Source organism: Melanerpes formicivorus, unplaced genomic scaffold (genome assembly GCF_026170545.1).
Source record: "Melanerpes formicivorus ecotype bairdi unplaced genomic scaffold, bMelFor1.0.p_v2 SCAF_46, whole genome shotgun sequence".
In the NCBI taxonomy this organism is placed as follows: Eukaryota; Metazoa; Chordata; class Aves; order Piciformes; family Picidae; genus Melanerpes; species Melanerpes formicivorus.
This window is the reverse complement of record NW_027142398.1, coordinates 2,100,604-2,121,122: the sequence shown is the minus strand read 5'-3', so window position 1 is coordinate 2,121,122 and position 20,519 is coordinate 2,100,604.

Sequence of the window (20,519 nt, the reverse complement as noted above, 5' to 3'; positions counted from 1 at the left end):
ACCCTGCTTTGCTCCTCAATTGGTGTTCACGCCGAAGGCTTTAAGCAAGCCCAAACACAATCCCTCCTCGGGCCACAGGGCTGTGGCTTCACCTCCTCACTGCTGATGCATCCAGGTCTCCAAAGCCTTCAGTGCTGAGTGGATTCATTGAAGTGCTAACAGGAGGTGACTTGCATGGCAGGTTGTTAAAGCAGTGATGAGGCATCACACCAAGACAACATTACTGCTCCTAACTGCCTCAGAGCAGTCAGGGGACACCTTGTGAGGTTCCCACAACCACCAAATGAAGTTCACAGCAACTGGCACCTTGGTTAAAGCCACTGCCAGGACAAGAGGCAGCGTTTTGCCCAGGTGAGTGTGTGCCTGGCTCTCCAAGGGGGGTGCAGAAGATGTCTGTTTGCAGAGTCACTCACACTCATGTTCCTCCTCTACAATATTTTGTGAAGCCACTCAGAGGTGTTAGGAAAACTGTCACTTGCTCAAACTTCTCTGCTACCAGACTGTGATTTTTCCTTCCTCTTTCCCCCCACTCCCCCCATCCCCCCAGAGCTATTAATCAAGGGCTAGAGTGGATCCAGCCTGGTAAAAAAATACCCTACCCCAGGGTTTGTAAAACACAGCAAGGAAATACCTGAATCATGGAATCCTTTAGGTTGGAAGGGACCTTTCAAAGCTCATCCAGTCCAAGCCCCTGCAGACAGCAGGGATGGCTGCAACTGGAGCAGGTTGCTCAGAGCCCCAAACAATCTGACCTAGAATGGTGGCAGGGATAGGATAGGGTAGGGTAGGGTAGGGTAGGGTAGGATAGGATAGGATAGGATAGGATAGGATAGGATAGGATAGGATAGGATAGGGTAGGGTAGGGTAGGGTAGGGTAGGGTAGGGTAGGGTAGGGTAGGGTAGGGTAGGGTAGGGTAGGGTAGGGTAGGGTAGGGTAGGGTAGAATAGAATAGAGTAGGAAAGGAATAGAATAGAATAGAATAGAATAGAATAGAATAGAATAGAATAGAATAGAATAGAATAGAATAGAATAGAATAGAATAGAATAGAATAGAATAGAATAGAATAGAATAGAATAGAATAGAATAGACCAGACCAGACCAGACCAGACCAGACCAGACCAGACCAGATCAGACCAGGTTGGAAAAGACTTTTGAGATCATCAAGTCCAACCTATCATCTTCCCACCTCTCTGGGCAGCCTGGGCCAGGGTCTCACCACCCTCAGTATCAAACGTTTCTCCCATCTCTCTTCTCCCTTTTCTAGTCTCAAACCATCACCCATTGTCCTGGCACAACAGGCCCTGCTCAAAAGTCTGTCCCCAGCTTTCTGATGAGCCTCTTTGAGCACTGAAAGGCCACCAGAAGCTCTCTTTGGAGCCTTCTCTTCTCCAGGCTGAATAATCCCAACTCCATAAGCCTAGCCTCATGGAGCAGAGGGGCAGAACCCACTGCCTCCACTTGCTGCCCATGATCTGGGGATCAGCCCAGGACATGGTTGACCTCCTGAGAGGTGTCCAAAGCCATGGCCATGTGCTTTCTCCCACCAGCTGAGCCTTGGTGGCGGGGCTCACCGAGCAGACCCTGCTGCTGGGGCTCCCAACGCAGCAGCCCTGGGGCAGCACCAGCTGCCAAGCAGCACCATCTGGGGACTTGTCACTCGGTGGAGGGTGATCTTCCTGGGCCAGCAGCCAGGCAGCCCTCAGCACAGGTGGGATTCTCACCTGCCAGGGAAGGAGCCTGAAGAAGCAGGAGGAAATGTGGCTATTTAAATCCTCAATCCCCTCCCAGCCTGGAGCTCCCCCCAAGCCACACACGTTTGCTTATTTACTGCTTTTGCTCTGGCTTGTCTGCACCAATTTATTGCTTGTTCCTTGTGGCCACATCAGGGTTTTTAATTTCTTAATGCTAATCAGCAGCAGGTTTCCAGCTTTCTATTAACTGCAGGAAGCAAAGAGCCTCGATGGGGAGGCACAGGCTGCCTCATGCAGCCCCAGCAGGAAGGCAGAGGGGAGAGAGAGCTTGGCTCTACCTCCCAGCTCAGGGCTACCCATGGGAAGGGCTTTTTTTCCCCCCCCTCTCCTCACCTTCACTCCCAGAGAATAAATCCCAGATAGGGAATGCCTGATTGAATACCCCCTGATAAACCATGCACAGCTCAGGCCTGGCCATGCAGAGGGCTGTCAGAGAGTCCTGAGTGAGGAGTGTGCTAATGAAACTCCTGATCCCCAACCAAACAGCAAAGGGCTAAATTCTTCAAATAAATGACTCCCAACAAATAATTTGACCAGCTCTCATGATCAGCTTTATGCCCTGAAGCATGAAGATTATCAGCCCCATGTAATTTTCTCCTAGCTGCTGTAGCTGCAAAGACTATTCATATTCATATAAATGCCTAATGTCTAATCCTCTAATCTAATCCTTTTTCTCCCCCCCCCCCCCCTCCCCTTCCCCTATTTTTTTTCCTTGCTGGTGCTAAAGCTCCACAGCTGATACTCCAAAGCCCTCTGAGCAATGGCATTATTGATAAATTACTGCAGGGAGGAGGAGCAGAGTGCAGACACCAAACCCACCGAGCTCTGGCTCTTCTGGAAGAGTTTTCCTTTGCCTCATCAGGAATCATTTAGGCCCTAGAGAAGGGCAAGAAAGCTGGGGAGGGGTCTGGAGCACAGCCCTGGGAGGAGAGGCTGAGGGAGCTGGGGTTGCTTAGCCTGGAGAAGAGGAGGCTCAGGGAAGACCTTCTTGCTCTCTACAACTACCTGAAGGGAGGTTGCAGCCAGGTGGGGGTTGGTCTCTTCTCCCAGGCACCCAGCAGCAGAACAAGAGGACACAGTCTCAAGCTGTGCCAGGGGAGGTTTAGGCTCAAGGTGGGGAGAAAGTTCTTCACAGAAAGAGTAATTGGCCACTGGAATGTGCTGGCCAGGGAGGTGGTGGAGTCCTCATCCCTGGAGGCGGTTAGGAAGAGACAGGATGGGCTGCTTGGTGCCACGGGTTAGTTGATCAGATGGTGTCGGGTGAGAGGTTGGACTTGATGATCTCAAAGGTCTCTTCCAACCTCCAGTGATGGGGACTCCAGCACCTCCCTGGGCAGCACATCCCAATGGCCAATCTCTCTCTCTGTGAACAACTTCCTCACCTCCAGTCTAAACCTCCCCCGGCACAGCTTGAGATTGTGTCCTCTTGTTCTGGTGTTGGTTGCCTGGGAGAAGAGACCAACCCCCTCCTGGCTACAGCCTCCCTTCAGGGAGTTGTAGGCAGCAATAAGGTCTGCCCTGAGAGGGCCCAAAGGACCCAGTGAGCAGTGCAAGCATGGCTCCTGCGCCCAGGTTTTTCCTTCCACAGCTTCTCTGCTGCTGTGTGTGCAGCCCCACCTCTGTTTGTGGATATTCAGTTTGCTCACCCTCTGGGGTAAAGGCCTGTACCACATGCAGGAATTACAAACCCTGACACAGTGCCTGGCCTCTGAGCATCTCCAGAATACAAATGATCACTCTGGACCTGGCTTTCACTCTGAAGCAGGCTGCAACTCATCAATCCATTATCTCACTTAGAGCAACAAATAAGCATCACACAGGAACTTTGCTCAAATCACTGCAGACTTGGACCAATTTTGCAACACTGCCCTGAAGCAGCAAGACTTAGCATCCCATTTATTACTCCCCTGAGGCCAGCCAGCTTCTCCATTAACTTTTTAGCTCCAGCTAATAGCACATTCATAAGCAATTTTGTGGGGGAACATATCTGAGACTTTAAGCTGCTATATTTATTTATATTATTCTGCCCCCCTCCCCCCCTCAGAAATTCTATGTTTTTTTATTATTTATTTATCTTTAGCTTGCTGATGTGGAATTCTTTAGATGACAGCTCCCATTCAAAGCACCTCTGCTCTGAAACAGCCAGAGATGGCTTGTCTTTTGTCAGACAATTGTGCTAGAAGAAGAATGGAATGGAATGGAATGGAATGGAATGGAATGGAATGGAATGGAATGGAATGGAATGGAATGGAATGGAATGGAATGGAATGGAATGGAATGGAATGGAATAGATCAGAAGAGAACAGAACAGAATAGATTAACAGAACAGGACAGAATAGAATATAATAGAACAGAATAGAACAGAACAGATCAGAACAGATCAGAATAGAACAGAACATATCAGAACAGAACAGAGCAGAGCAGAATAGAACAGAACAGAGCAGAATAGAATAGAACAGAGCAGAATAGAATAGAACAGAACAGACTAGAACAGAACAGAATAGAACAGAACAGAGCAGAATAGAACAGAACAGAGCAGAATAGAACAGAACAGAGCAGAATAGAACAGAACAGAGCAGAACAGACTAGAACAGAACAGAGCAGAGCAGAACAGAACAGAGCAGAATAGAACAGCACAGAGCAGACTAGAACAGAACAGAGCAGAACAGACTAGAACAGAACAGAGCAGAGCAGAACAGAACAGAGCAGAATAGAACAGATCAGAATTGAACAGATCAGAATAGAACAGATCAGAACAGAACAGAGCAGAACAGACTAGAGCAGAACAGACTAGAACAGAACAGACTAGAACAGAATAGCATAGAACAGAACAGAATAGAACAGAACAGAGCAGAACAGACCAGAACAGAACAGAGCAGACTAGAACAGAATAGAATAGAACAGAACAGAATAAACCAGGTTGGAAAAGACCTTTGAGATCATTGAGTCCAACCTCATTGTTCTGAACCTACTGACTTCAAGGGACAGTTTTGCTGTGATTAAAACAGGGAAGTTTTCATGTGGATATTACCCTATTTAATAGCTTGGACAGGCATCTCCAAGTCAGTAGGTTACAGCTCTGTTGTCAGACCAAGCTGTTCCCTCTTGTAATTCCTCCACATGCTTCCCACAGATACAAATTGTATCTCAAATACTTCTTCCTCTCCCTGTCCTAGGGACATTTGCTGCTCTTTGAGCTTGGCTATGGACAGAAAGAAAATAGCTCCTACACCTCTTTTTCCTCCTTAACATCTGTTGCACTCAGCAGTGAAAAGTTGTTTTGTGTCTACAAGGGCTTGTGGTGCTAGAATGAGGGCAATGGCTTTGAGCTGCAAGAGGGGAGGTTGAGACTGGAGATCAGGAAGAAATTCTTTCCACTGAGGGGGGGAAGGCACTGGAACAGGTTGCCCAGGGAGGTCATGGAGGCCCCATCCCTGGAGACATTCAAGGTCAGGCTCAACAAGGCTCTGATGTAGTGGAGGATGTCCCTGCTGTCTGCAGGGGGATTGAACTGGATGACCTTTGGAGTTGCTTTCCAAGCCAAACCATTCTATGATGGGGCTCTGAAAAAAACCTGATCTAGTGGTGGACATCCCTGCTGACTGCAGGGGGGTTGGACAAGATGACCTTTCAAGGTCCCTTCCAAGCCAGTGATTTCAACCATTCTGGGATTTTCTTGGGGTGTTTTCCTTGGGTGACTCCATGGCTCAGAGCCACCAGAGCAGAGCCTGTCCCCAGAGAATCACAGAATCACCAAGGTTGGAAGAGACCTCAAGGACCATCAAGTCCAACCTGTCACCACAGACCCCATGACCAGACCATAGCACCAAGTGCCACGTCCAATCCCCTCTTGAACACCTCCAGGGATGGTCCCAGCCTGCCAGCTCCCAGCCTGGCACCTCTGCAGTGCTGAGAAGAGCTTTTACAGATGCTTTGAAGGAAATCCTTTGGCATTACTGGTTTCAGGTCCAGGAGAAGACCTTTGCAGTTGCCTTTTAGTGGACCCTCATTATCAGTATCAGCAACAGGTCCAAAGGTTAAGTCCCAAGGCAGGCAGGCAGGCAGGCAGGCACCAGCAGAAGTTTTCCACTGGCTTATATGCTAAGCTCTCTGTAAGTTAATCGCATTTCCAGCTCATCTCCTGGGCCAGGACACTTTCAGTGAATTCCATCTGAATCAAATAATGATGCTGAGCCCCCACCCCCTCCAGAGCCCTCTGCATCCTTGCTCAGAGGAGATGAGCAGAGAACACAGCACGGAGAGGAAATGCTGCTAATGCACCGCGGGGGCTTGGCAGTTGCAGGTAGAGGAGGGCAGCTCCCCCAGAAATCTGAATTTTCCCCAGAACAATGTGATCTAAATCCCTGCCTATGAGCAAAGCAGCTTTGCCTGGCTGAACTAAGACCCTGGTGCTGTCTTAGCTGCGGGTTAATGCGGCTTCTGTGGCTTAGACAGGAGAAGGGGACCGGGCAGAGCGGGTTATGATGTTGTTTCCCTTGTGAGTGAAGCTTTCCTTCCACAGAGGTCACAGATAAAATGAAGTTCAGGTCTGAGAGAGCTCTTTCCCTGCACATCCAAGCCATGCTGCTCTTGCTGCCTCAACAGTGATGGGAGGATGCTGCTGAGCATCACCCACTGCAGGGAGCACCTCCCTGCCTCCCTCCCCAGCCCTCCAAGCCCTTGCAGGTGGATAATCTACAGGCCTGCTACATGCACTTTGTTTAGAGAAGGTGCAAACGTGTGCTGCTCTGCCAACCACTCCAAAATCAGCCACCCTGGCCCCTGACAAGGAGCTGAATTTCTGGCTGGAGGCAGGCAGCAATTAATTTGTCTTTTCCAGCCTGAATGATTCTGATTCCGTGGTTGGACTCCATGATTCTACCAGCCAACAAGGAGGAGCCTCCTCTCACATCACCACCCTAAAGCACCTTTATCAACCTTGAGCCAAGCCACAGATAACAACCTGAGACCAAATTAATGACTTACTCTGTAGCTGTAATAACAAATAATCAGCAAAACACTGAAACAGCTCAACAGGAGCTGAAACAGAAGGCTCCTTGCAAACATAGCCTGGCAAGAACAGCTCTAAAATCATCTTCTCTGACACTGCTTTAGTCTCTTGCTCAAGCATATTACAGGCTGGTCAGCTCCTGGCATGTACCTGCTGCCCCCCAAGCACTGCCTAGCATGAATGGATGGAGAGAAATTGTGTCCTTCACTCAGAGCTGCAGTGGCAATGGAAGGTGGTTGGATAGGAAGAACCAATAAATGACTTCAATAGAGCTCCAGGAGGAGTCTAGAGCTCCTGCCAAGGTCAAAGGCAATAAATGAATCATAGGATCCTAGAATGGCTTAGGTTGGAAGGCACCTCAGAGATCCAAGGCATGGGCACCTCTGCCATGGGCAGGGAAACCTCTCAGCAACACTCAGCTGCTCAAGGTCTCATACAACCCCCGGGAGGAGCCATCCACAACCTCTCTAGGCAGCCTATTCCAGAGTCTCACCACTCTCAGACTGAGGAACTTCTTCCTCAGATCCAGGGTAACCCTACTCTCCTTCAGCTTCAAAGCATCCCCCCTTGTCCTCTTGCTAGACACCCTCATGAGAAGTCCCTTGAGAAGATAAAGCTGCCAGACTGAGGCTCACCAATGGAGCCTTCCAAACAGGTCCTTCTGCACAGACACTGAGGGTTCATTGTCCTGCAAAGCAGAGAGGGACACTTCTCGTAGGAAAAGACCTCAGAGAACATCAAGTCCAACCATTTCCTGCAACTAAACCATGGCTCCAAGTGCCACATCCAATCCTTTTGTGAACACCTCCAGGGACAGGGACTCCACCACCTCCCTGGGCAGCACATCCCAAAGAGCAATCTCTCTTTCTGGGAAGAACTTTCTCCTCACCTCCAGCCTTAACCTCCCCTGGTGCAGCTTAAGACTGTGTCCTCTTGTTCTGGTGCTGCTTGCCTGGGAGAAGAGCCCAACCCCCACCTGGCTACAAACTCCCTTCAGGGAGTTGCAGAGAGCAAGAAGGTCTCTCCTGAGCCTCCTCTTCTCCAGGCTAAACTCCCCTCAGCCTCTCCTCCCAGGGCTGTGCTCCAGACCCCTCCCCAGCCTCATTGCCCTTCCCTGGACACCTTCAAGCATTCAAACCTATTTCCAGGCTGGAGCCTTCCAAAGCATCCCAAACCACTTAGGAGGCCAAAGCTCCCCAGCTGTTACTTGGGCACTTTTAAATACCCTTCTGCCTCTTTCCAGACCCTGACCTTTGACTGCATGAGGAAGCAACCAGACCCACACCAAGCAGACAAAGGCTTGTGTGAGAAACAAAACCACTGGCATTAATAAATCATTAAAAGACTTTATATATATATATATATATATATCTATGCATGCCCAACAGCAAGCACAGACCTTTTATCCCTCATTTCTAGCTTTGCATCTGGCAACTAATCCTGTGAAAACAAGAACAAATTATTTATATTCTTTCAGGGTTTGGGTCTTTTTTTTTTTCCCTCTCTCCATAAATCAAATATTGCTGTAAGGACTAAACTAATATTTTGAGAATTGAATATGGGATTTGGCCTGCCTTGCTACACGCACTGAATCTTACTCAGCTGCGGTATGAAAAGGCCAAGAGAGAGAGGAAATCCAACGTGAAGAAGGAGCCTGAAATGTAGGCAGCAGGAGGAAGTGGTTTGCCAGAGCATGGCCCAAGTTTGGCTGTGTGTGGAGAGGGAGGTAGGGAGTGTGACCAGCAGGATGCAGGAGGTGGTTGTACCCAGCTGCTCTGCTCTGCTCTGCTGTGGTGGAGCGCTGCATCCAGTTGTGGTGCCCCCCAGCACATGGACATGGAGCTGCTTGAGTCCAGAGGTGGCCACAAAGATGATCAGAGGGCTGGAGCAACTCTCTTGTGAGGACAGGCTGAGAGAGTTGGGGTTGTTCAGCCTGAAGAAGAGAAGGATCCAGGGAGACTCTAGAGCAGCCTTCCAGTACCTGAAGGAGGCTACAGGAGAGCTGTGGAGGGACCTTGGACAAGGGCTGGGAGTGACAGGGAGAGGGAGAAGAGATTCAACCTGGAAGAGGAGAGACTGAGACAGGAGATTAGAAAGAAAAACTTTACAATGAGGGGGGTGAGACACTGGAACAGGTCATGGATGCTGCCCCCCCTGAAGATGTTCAAGGCCAGGCTGGATGAGGCTTTGAGCAACCTGTGCTAGTGGGAGGTGTCCCTGCCCATGGCAGTGGGGCTGGAACTGGATAAGCTTTGAGATCCTTCCCAACCCAACCCATTCTATGAACCTGAGAGCTGCAGTTACTGTGCTGCTTTGCTTTTAAACAGACAGTGGAGATCCAGCAAAGTGCTGTCTGCTTGTTTTACCTTCCCTCCACGTGAGAAGACATCAATATAGTTTAACTGCAAGAATACAGCCAGCACCTTCTGCACCTCATTTATTAAGCCACAGTCGAGAAACAAGAGACAGAGAGAAGAGAAGAGAGAGGGGAGAAGAGCAAGGAGAGTGAAGGGAGAAGGGAGAGGAGAGGGAAAGGGAAAGGAGAGGAGGGGAGGAGAGGAGAGGGAGAGGAGAGGAGAGGGAGAGGAGAGGGAGAGGAGAGGGAGAGGAGAGGGAGAGGAGAGGGAGAGGAGAGGGAGAGGAGAGGGAGAGGAGAGGGAGAGGAGAGGGAGAGGAGAGGGAGAGGAGAGGGAGAGGAGAGGGAGAGGAGAGGGAGAGGAGAGGGAGAGGAGAGGGAGAGGAGAGGGAGAGGAGAGGGAGAGGAGAGGGAGAGGAGAGGGAGAGGAGAGGGAGAGGAGAGGGAGAGGAGAGGGAGAGGAGAGGGAGAGGAGAGGAGAAGAGAGGGAGAGGAGAGCCACTTGTGTCTTACAGAAAGAGCAAAACCAGAAGCTACAAACCTGAAGCACCCCAGCCTGATTTACACCCCCAACGACAGCCCAAAGCATGCTGTGGGAGATGGGTACTGCCAGCAGCCAGCTCCAGCCACCTGAACAGCAGGGTTCATAAAACCACTCTCAGACCTTTACTGGAGCTGTGTGAGCCTCCAGTGCTTCTATAAACAATATTTTATTGATTTGAATAGGCAGAAACTCTGGTTATTTACAGCAGACTTTTTCACAGCATTTATCGACGTTCCCAAGGCTCAGAGGGGAAGGAGAGAGACCTGGCAAGTACAACAAATGGACCTGATGTAAAACTGAAGTGCTCCTGTAAAACAGCCCTGTGGAAACCAGCAGACAAGCCTCAAAGAGCATCGTCCTGCGTGCTGGGAAGCACCAAAGGGAGCGTGAAAGAGTTCAGAGCAAGGTTGGATGAGGTCTTGAGCAACTTGGTCTGCTAGGAGGTGTCCCTGCCCATGGTAGGGGGCTGGAAGTAGAGGATCTTTAAGGTCCCTTCCAACCCAAACCATTCTACCATTCTATGACCCTCACACCTTGCCCTGAGTGGGGCTCTCCTGGCCAGCACCTCACTGGGTCACACCAGCCCAGAAATGGCAAAGGCAGCACAAAGGAGGGAGCACGTTGTGTTGCTCTGTGATCTCCAAGCACCAAGGTAAAGCAAACAGAAGAGCTCAGGATCACAGAATGCTAGGGAGAGAAAGGACCTCCAGAGATCATCCAGGCCAACCCCCCTGCCACAGCAGGACCACCTAGAGCAGATCACACAGGAATGTATCCAGGTGGGTTTTGAATGTCTCCAGAGAAGGAGACTCCACAACCTCCCTGGGCAGCCTGCTCCAGGGCTCCATCACTCCCACAGTGAAAAACTTTTCCCTTCTGTTCCCATGGAGCCTCCTCTGCTGGATGGATCCTTGTCCTACCCTTGGACATCCCTGAGCAGAGCCTGGCTCCATCCTCCCAACACTGCCCTGCACATCTTTATCAGCAGGAATGAGGTCACCCCTCAGGCTCCTCTGCTCCAAGCTAAAGAGCCCCAGCTCCCTCAGCCTGTCCTCCTGTGGTGCAGCAGAGGAAGGGAATGGGCTCCATGGCACCCTGGGAGCCACCACCTTGGACCAACAACAGCTGAGGCTTTTCCACAGGAGACAACCATCACCAGAACCAGAAAAGCATTTTGAGGGGGGTAGTGAATTTCTCCCTGTGAGGAAGCAGAGTGAGCTATCAGCTGATGGCAACCCATCACCCATCCTGCATGGGTTGATGGCTGGACTCACCAACCTTAGAGGCCTTTTCCAACCAAAATGATTCTGTGATCTCCTTTGAACATTGATGGAATGGTGGAATCATAGAATAAGTAAGGTTGGAAAAGACCTCAGAGATCATCAAGTCCAACCTGACACCCAACACCTCCTGACAACTAAACCATGGCTCCAAGTGCCACATCCAATCCCTTCTTGAACACCTCCAGGGATGGGGACTCCACCACCTCCCCGGGCAGCACATCCCAATGGCTAACAACTCTCTCTGGGAAGAACTTTCTCCTCACCCCCAGCCTAAACTTCCCCTGGCACAGCTTGAGACTGTGTCCTCTTGTTCTGGTGCTGGTTGCCTGGGCAAGAGACCTGGCCACAACCTCCTTTCAGGTAGTTGTAGACAGCACTGAGGTCTGCCCTGGTCCTCCTCTTCTCCAGGCTAAACACCCCCAATTCCCTCATAGGGCTTACCACTGAGGGAGAGAGAGCAGCCCTGGCCCATGAAGCTCTCAGACCCAGTGGTGCCAGCAGGCTGGGGTGAGCTGTCCCATGGGCAGATTGCTTGCTTTCCTCATGCACCTCAGCCTGTGTTCACATGGACCATGGTGGGTGGGGAAGGGGAAGGCTCTATCATTGCAGGGTAAGCACTACACCCCTCCCCAGGAGCTCTGAGCATTCATTGCCATAACTCTGGGAGGATGACAGTGGTCTGGATGTTCATACCCAACCAGAGCTGTAATTAAAGGCTCCCCTGGGTACCTCAAGGCCATCCTGTGAGTCCATCCTCCTCCTCCCTGGAGCTGGGGGCAGACAATGCAGCAGATGAGATGCGAACCCACGCGGCGCAGAGTCCTCATCAATGATTTTAACCTCCTGACCTGGAATGAAAGAGGTAATTTGATCACCATGGAAACGAGGTGAAGGCTTCTCCCCCACCCCAAACTGCCACTCCTGCTAAACTGGGCTGCATCATCTGCCTGGGCTGGGTGAGATGGACAGGCCACAGCAGCCTGTGCAGGAAGCAGCTATCCTTAAGCACCACAACCACGCTGACAGCTTCAACTTTGGGTCACTCCTGGTGCTCCAATGGTCAAATACTGTGACAGCAGAAGCCACTCTCTGCACCCCCCCATGAGCCAGCAGGGAAGTGACAACATTTCAGTGCATTTCTGCTCTGTCTTCTCAGCAAGGACCTCAGAAATACAAATGCTTTTGCAGCTTCTGAGGGGCTCCAGGGGAGGTCATTTGCTGGAGGCTGTGGCAGGAAACAAACCTTGGTTGTTCACCACCTTGCTGGGAAGGTTTTTAAACCAGCCCCTGCTCGCAGTGGGTCACTTGGAAGGTCTGGGATGTATTGGATGTTGTTGGTCCTCTTTGTGAAATGGAATGAGGTGGAATTGCTCAGGCAATTACAACATCCCACCTCTCAAAGCACAGCCCCATAGGTTAGGATTAACCTCAGGAATGTGAGAGCTAGCAGCAGTCACACTGGAGTGGTGCAGATGCCTGGTGAGGACAAGGCTGCTGCACATCAGGGACCATGCCTGCTCATAAGGCTGAGGGAAGATGACAAATTGCCTTTTGGCAGCTACAGATTCAAGTTCACAAAGCCTAAATCACTGTCCTGTGGTTAGCCAGGAAAACTGTGCCAGCATCAGCCAGAAAAGCCTCACAGAATCATAGACTCAGAATTGGTGTGGGTGGGAAAGGTCTTTTGGCTGCTCCAATCTGGGTGAAGATTGGATCAGAAGTGCAGCAGGCTGCTGGGTGTGCAGGAGGAGATTGGTTACTTATGGGACCATAGAACCAGCCAGGCTGGCAAAGCCTTCTAATTCCAACCATTAAAGACCATCATAGCCACTAAACAATGTCCCAAAGTACCAAGTCCATGCATTCCTTGACCACCTCCAGTGGTGCTGACTCCACCATTTCATAGATTCATAGAATCAAAAAGGTTGGAAAAGACCTCAAAGATCATCAAGTCCAACCTGTCACCCAACACCTCCTGACTAACTAAACCATGGCTCCAAGTGCCACAGTATCACAAAGGTTAGAAATGACCTCAAGGATCATCGAGTCCAACCTGTCAACACAGACCTCATGACTAGACCATGGCACCAAGTGCCACATCCAATCCCCTCTTGAACACCTCCAGGGATGGGGACTCCACCACCTCCCTGGGCAGCACATCCCAATGGCCAACAACTCTTTCTGGGAAGAACTTTCTCCTCACCTCCAGCCTAAACTTCCCCTGGCACAGCTTGAGACTGTGTCCTCTTGTTCTGCTGCTGGGTGCCTGGGATAAGAGACCAACCCCCACCAGTCTCCAACCTCCCTTCAGGTCTCCCCTGAGCATGCTCTTCTGCAGGCTAAGCAACCCCAGCTCCCTCAGCCTCTCCTCACAGGGCTGTGCTCCAGACCCCTCCCCAGCCTCGTTGCCCTGCTCTGGACACCTTCAAGTCTCTCAATGCCCTTCTTAAAATTCATAGTATCATAGTATCATTCAGGGTTGGAAGGGACCACAAGGATCAGCTAGTTCCAACCCCCCTGCCATGGGCAGGGACACCCCACACTAGATCAGCCTGGCCAGAGCTTCATCCAGCCTGGCCTTAAACACCTCCAGGGATGGCACCCCAACCACCTCCCTGGACAACCCATTCCAGGGCTTCACCACTCTCATGGTGAAGAGCCTCCTCTTCACATCTAGCCTGAATCTCCCCACCCCCAGCTTCATTCCATTCCCCCTAGTCCTATCACTATCTGAGATCCTGAGCAGTCCCTCCCCAGCCTTCCTGGAGCCCCCTTCAGATCCTGGAAGGCCACAATGAGGTCACCTGGGAGCCTTCTCTTCTGCAGACTGCACAGCCCCAACTCCTTCAGTCTGTCCTCACAGGAGAGGTGCTCCAGCCCTCTGCTCATCCTCGTGGCCCTTCTCTGGACACCTTCCAGCACCTCCACCACCCCACCTAACATGACCACATCACCACCACCACCACCAGCACCACCCAACCCCACTTTTTGGCTGAAATCATCTCTGCACACAGAGCTGTAAGAGCCCCAGCAGACATCCCCACCTGCTCATCCCACTGCAGCCCCACGCCACCACCGTGCCACAGCCTGGAGCGCTGGCAGTGCCCTGCAGTCGAGTCAGCAGCAAGCACCAAGGTTTGGTTAATGAGTTTTTAATTCATTTTAATTACTTGCAATTTTGGTTTCCTGTTTTTTTTTGGAGCAGTAGCTTAACCTCACTGAATCTCAACCCTTCTGATCACTCTGGGCCTTCTGCCAGCTTCCTCATTACAGATCAGTTCCCCCAGTGCCATTTGATAATGAAATGGGTTCTAAAAGAAAGGGACAGGAGGGGAGAAAAAGAAAAAAAGGGAGGGGGGGAGGGGAGAAATTAAAATCAAATGCCTTCAGCAGAACCCCAGGGAAATGGAAGAGGATTCTGGTTTGGCATGGAGATAAAATGAGAGTTTGGGGGCTTGCTTTATGAATAATGTGTACCTGTGTTGAAAGTGTCCTACTTTTAAAAGGCAAAAGTCATCAGGCTGTAAGGACTTGCTGCCTTCTCAGCTCCTTGCAGGGCTGAGCAGCTGAGACAGGCAGCAATGCTGAAGGCAAAGGCTGACCAACACCTCCTGCAGCCAAGGAGGAGCAGGAGCAGGAGCCTGCGGCCAAGGAGGAGCAGGAACGGGAGCCTGCAGCCAAGGAGGAGCAGGAGCAGGAGCAGGAGCCTGCAGCCAAGGAGGAGCAGGAACAGGAGCCTGCAGCCAAGGAGGAGCAGGAGCAGGAGCAGGAGCCTGCAGCCAAGGAGGAGCAGGAACAGGAGCCTGCAGCCAAGGAGGGGCAGAAACAGGAGCCTGCAGCCAAGGAGAAGCAGGAACAGGAGCCTGCAGCCAAGGAGGAGCAGGAACAGGAGCGTGCAGCCAAGGAGGAGCAGGAACAGGAGCCTGCAGCCAAGGAGAAGCAGGAACAGGAGCCTGCGGCCAAGGAGGAGCAGGAACGGGAGCCTACAGCCAAGGAGGGGCAGGAACAGGAGCCTGCAGCCAAGGAGGAGCAGGAACAGGAGCCTGCAGCCAAGGAGAAGCAGAAACAGGAGCCTGCAGCCAAGGAGGAGCAGGAGCAGGAGCCTGCAGCCAAGGAGGAGCAGGAACAGGAACCTGCAGCCAAGGAGGAGCAGGAACAAGAGCCTGCAGCCAAGGAGGAGCAGGAACAGGAGCCTGCAGCCAAGGAGAAGCAGGAACAGGAGCCTGCAGCCAAGGAGGAGCAGGAGCAGGAGCCTGCAGCCAAGGAGGAGCAGGAACAGGAACCTGCAGCCAAGGAGGAGCAGGAACAAGAGCCTGCAGCCAAGGAGGAGCAGGAACAGGAGCCTGCAGCCAAGGAGGAGCAGGAACAGGAGCCTGCAGCCAAGGAGGAGCAGGAACAGGAGCCTGCAGCCAAGGAGGAGCAGGAACAGGAGCCTGCAGCCAAGGAGGAGCAGGAACAGGAGCCTGCAGCCAAGGAGGAGCAGGAACAGGAGCCTGCAGCCAAGGAGAAGCAGGAACAGGAGCCTGCAGCCAAGGAGAAGCAGGAACAGGAGCCTGCAGCCAAGGAGGAGCAGGAACAGGAGCCTGCAGCCAAGGAGAAGCAGGAGCAGGAGCCTGCAGCCAAGGAGAAGCAGGAACAGGAGCCTGCAGCCAAGGAGGGGCAGGAACGCGAACCTGCAGCCAAGGAGAAGCAGGAATGGGAGCCTGCAGCCAAGGAGAAGCAGGAACAGCAGTCTGCCCACGTGTACCCAGACAGGGCAGAACCCAGCCCAGAACATCTCAGAGCATCACCTGCTGATTTCACCCCACAAACTGGAGGTCCTGCCTCACATCCTTCCCCATGAAGGTGGTGAGGTGTTGGAGCAGACTGCCCACAGAGGTTGTGGAATCTCCTTCTCTAGAGCCTTTCAAGACTGATCTGAATGTGTCCCTGTGTGAGCTGCCTTACGTGATCCTCCTTTAGCAAGGGGGTTGAACTTGATCTCAAGAGCTCCCTTCCAACCCCTACCATTCTATGATTCTATAATAGAGCAACCTGGTCTCGTGGGAGGTGTCCCTGCCTGTTAGCAGGGAGCTTGGTACCAGATGATCTTTAAAGTCCCTTCCAACTCAAACCATTTGATGATCCTGATATGTTTTCCCAAACCCCTGCTCTTTGTTCTCCCATGACAAGTCCCTCCTCTCCCCAGTCTCCCCAAAGCTTCAGGCTTAGTTGCAGCCTGCCACAGAGTTCTCTCCTTTAGCTTTCTCTGATGTAATCCTTACATCCTCCTGCCAGCTTGAAAACAACAATATGTTTACATCTTCACTGCCACCAGGATCCTTTTCTACCTACATCTGGACCAGCACCCAAGAGATCTTTCAGCACCAAAAGGCACTTGTGAGCTGCAGCTGGCTCCCTGGACACTGCAGGGCTTCACCACAGCAGGGGTGCAGAGGGTGGAAGGTGCTGCTAGCTCTGGACTCTTCCTTCTCTCCTGGTTGTTTTTATTAGCATGCACTGCTCTGATTCACCATCCAAAACCTTCTCCCCACGGCTCTGATCTCCGCCCAGCTGATCTCCTGCCCAGCAGCCTTGGGCAAGCTTCAAAGGATGTGAGGTTTGGGCAGGGGACAGAAAGGAATCTGTCATTTCTGGATGCTCTCCTAAGGCTTCATCTGAACATGAGTGCAGTCTCTAAACCCAGTGCTCTCAGGGGACCCCTGAGCCGTTGTCAGTAGAGGTGGCTGGGTGTCCACAGCCAGAGCTGGAAGTGCCTTTTAAAACGTAACTCCTTTTGTGGCCTTGCACCTCAGCTGGTAGGCAACAGAAGCAGAAATGAAGGACAGGGTTTAGAGCACGTAAAAGGTAGAAAATGAGCAAAACACTGCAAATATTTGTGACAGCTACTGCCTGCATCAGCCCCTGCCAGCAGAGCTGCTGCTAGGACCACCACCAGCAGACAAGGGCTCATGTTTTCAGCAGCCTCCTGTTGGTAGACACCAGACACAGCTTCATGAGAAGGAATTAAGCAGCCCAGGGTGGTTGGAAAGCCTCTAGCCCAGCTGAGGGTCTGAGTAGGGGTCTGGAGCATCTCTGGGAGGAGGAAAGGCTGAGAGCCCTGGGGCTGTTGAGCCTGGGAAAGAGCAGCTGCAGAGGGAATCAGATCAATGCTCAGCAAGAGCTAAAGGGTAAGGGTCAAGAGGATGAGTCTGAGCTCTTTGTGGTGAAGGAGAAGGAGCAAAGAACACAAACTGGAAGTTCCATCTGAACAGGAGAAACTTCTTGGGTGTGAGGATGCTGGAGCCCTGGAGCAGGCTGCCCAGAGAGACTGTGGAGTCTCCTTCTCTGGAGGGCTTCCAACCCCCCCTGGCCATTGTGCTCCTGGGCAAGCTGCTGTGGGTGCCCTGCTTTAGCAGGGGGTTGGACTGGATGATCTCCAGAGGTCCCTTCCAACCCTCACCACGCTGGGATTCCATGATCTGCCCTGAGCTGAAGAGAAGGTGAGTCCAAGCCCGTGAGAAGGTGACAGACAGATGCACATCCACCACCAGCTGGAGCAAGTGTTGGGGAGAAACAGAGCCTGAGAGTGAAGGTGAATGGGACAGTGGGACTGGGAGCACTTCCTACCTGCCAGCTATGGCAGGGATGTGCATAATTCATAGGCCATGGATTGTATGCATCCCCCCCATGAAAGTTTAAAGAGCCTGGTTATTGCTATTGACCACTCCAAGGCCATTCTTCCCCCATGTGGCATGAGGACTATTGACATATCTGTATCCTTGGGAAGAGGCAGTTGATGTCCTGACCCCTTTCAGTGTCTCACATCACTTGTCCACACACGTGCTGAGCCACCCTGGGCTCTGAGCTGGCAATGAGTCACCAGAGGAGGAGCATGACAAATCTTCTGTCTGTTTTTATCACTATTGACAGAGCAGGTCAGGAGCACTGCTAGAAATTGACAGCCTGGCTTCATGCCTCAGCCCTGCTGCTTTAGGAGAGGCTGAGGGAGATGGGGTTGCTTAGCCTGAAGAAGACCTCACTGCTCTCTACAGCTGCCTGAGAGGAGGTTGGAATGAGGTCAGTGTTGGCCTCCTCTCCCAAGGAGCTACTGACAGGACAAGAGGAAATGGCCTCAAGTTACAGCAGGGAAATCTTGGGTTGGATGTTGGGGAAGATTTCCTTGCTGGAGGAATGAAGTCAGGCATTGGAACAGGCTGCCCAGGGAGGTGGTGGAGCCACCATGCCTGGAGATGTTCAAGAAATGTGTGGTCATGGCACTTGGGGCCATGGTTTAGTGGCCATGGTGGGGTTGGGTTGATGGCTGGACTGGATGATCTTAAAGAGCTTTTCTAACCTGAATGATTCTGTGGTCTTCAGCATTAAAGAAGTGAGACAGGAGCTTTTGTCTGCCACAGGCAGTGTGGCAGGGCTTGGGGTGGCCTGAATTACTTTGCTGTTATAAGCTCACTGCCTTCATCCACCCAGACCTGCTCTGTGCACACACCTGGCCCTAGGCACACCTGCACAAACAGGGGGCTTGGACTGCATGAGAGGCTGAGGGAGCTGGGGTTGCTTAGCCTGGAGAAGAGGAGGCTCAGGGGAGACCTTCTTGCTCTCTACAACTCCCTGAAGGGAGGTTAGAGCCAGGTGGGGGTTGGTCTCTTCTCCCAGGCAACCAGCAGCAGAACAAGAGGACACAGTCTCAAGCTGTGCCAGGGGAGGGTAAGGCCGGAGGTGAAGAGAAAGTTCTTCCCAGAGAGAGTTGTTGGCCATTGGAATGTGCTGCCCAGGGAGGTGGTGGAGTCCCCATCCCTGGAGGTGTTCAAGAGGGGACTGGATGTGGCACTTGGTGCCATGGTTTAGTCATGAGGTCTGTGGTGCCAGGTTGGACTTGATGATCTTTGAGGTCTCTTCCAGCCTTGGGGATTCTGTGATTTATGGAATCATAGAACCAGCAAGGTGGGAACAGCTAAGATCACCCAGGCCAACCATCAACCCAACACCACCATGGCCCCAAGTGCCATGGCCACATGTTTCTGGAACACCTCCAGGGATGGTGACTCCACCACCTCCCTGGGCAGCCTGTGCTAATCCCTGACCACTCTTTCAGCAAAGACTTTTTCTCCTGATATCCACACTCAATTTCCCCTGGTGCAACTTGAAGCCATTTCTTCTCATCCTATCCCTAATTACTTGGAAGAAGAGACTGAAGCCCCCTTTTCTCTAACAGGTAAGAGAAGATCACACCCAACAGAGCCAGGACACCTGTGTCCAGCGCTTTCTGATCTTGTCTTCCCTCTATGCATCCCCAAAATGAGTTCTGCAGCTGAGGGGGAGGCTCTGAGGATCATTCTGACCCAACTTCAGGTCTTTGAGAGCTCCCCATGACCAATAAAGACACTTTTGTGGCCCTTTATTTCTTCCATCACTTTTGGTTTGTGATGTTCCAGAAGCTTTAGAGCTTCTTTTAGATGGGCATAAAAATACCATGAGTACTTGTTTAAACATCAGAAAGGTATTAGCTCAATTTTGCACTTCAGTGCTACCAGGAGTGTTTAGGCCCATTGGGCATGAATTTAATTTTCTTACAGGCTGCAGAAAGAAGGAAAACCAGCCTCCCTCTCCCAGCATTAGCTGCTTCTCCCTGTGACAGCTCAGAGCATCACCTTCCTGGGCCTCCAGGCTCCAAGCAGCTGAAAGTTTGGGGGTTGAAGCCTTGAGGGATGCGTGGGGGCTGTCTCAAACTGGTTTTCAACCTGTTGCACATCAGCCCTGGGGGCTCCCTGCAGCAGAAGCCCTCCCAGAAAGCTTCAGTGGGAGAATCACAGAATCGTGACAGGGTGGGGGTTGGAGATGAGCTCTGGAGATCACAGAATCACCAAGGTTGGAAGAGACCTCAGAGATCAAGTCCAACCTGGCACCACAGACCTCAGGACTAGACCATTGCACCAAGTGCCACATCCAATCCCCTCTTGAACACCTGCAGGGATGGGGACTCCACCACCTCCCTGGGCAGCACATCCCAAGGGCTAACAACTCTCTCTGGGAAGAACTTTCTCCAGCCTAAACTTCCCCTGGTGCAGCTTGACACTGTGTGCTCTTGTTCTGGTGCTGCTTGCCTGGGAGAAGAGACCAACCCCCATCTGAGGGGTGGGTGCCAAGATGAAGGAGACAGCCTCATTTAGATGGTGCCCAGAAACAGGACAAGGAGCAACAGGTACAAGCTGGAACCCAGGAGGTTCCACCTCAACATGAGGAGCAAATTCTTTGTTGTGAGGGTGCTGGAGCCCTGGAGCAGACTGCCCAGAGAGGTTGTGGAGTCTCTTTCTTGGAAGGCTTTCAAAACCAACCTGAACACGTTCCTGGCTGGAGGTTAGGAGGAAGTTCTATACAGAGAGAGTGATTGCCCATTGGAATGGGCTGCCTGAGGAGGTGGTGGAGTCACCATCACTGGAAGTGTTCAGGAGGAGACTTGATGGGGTGCTTGGTGCCATGGGTTTGTTGATTTGGTGGTGTTGGATGACAGGTTGGACACCATGATCTTGAAGGTCTCTTCCAACCTGGTCTGGTCTATTCTATTCTATTCTATT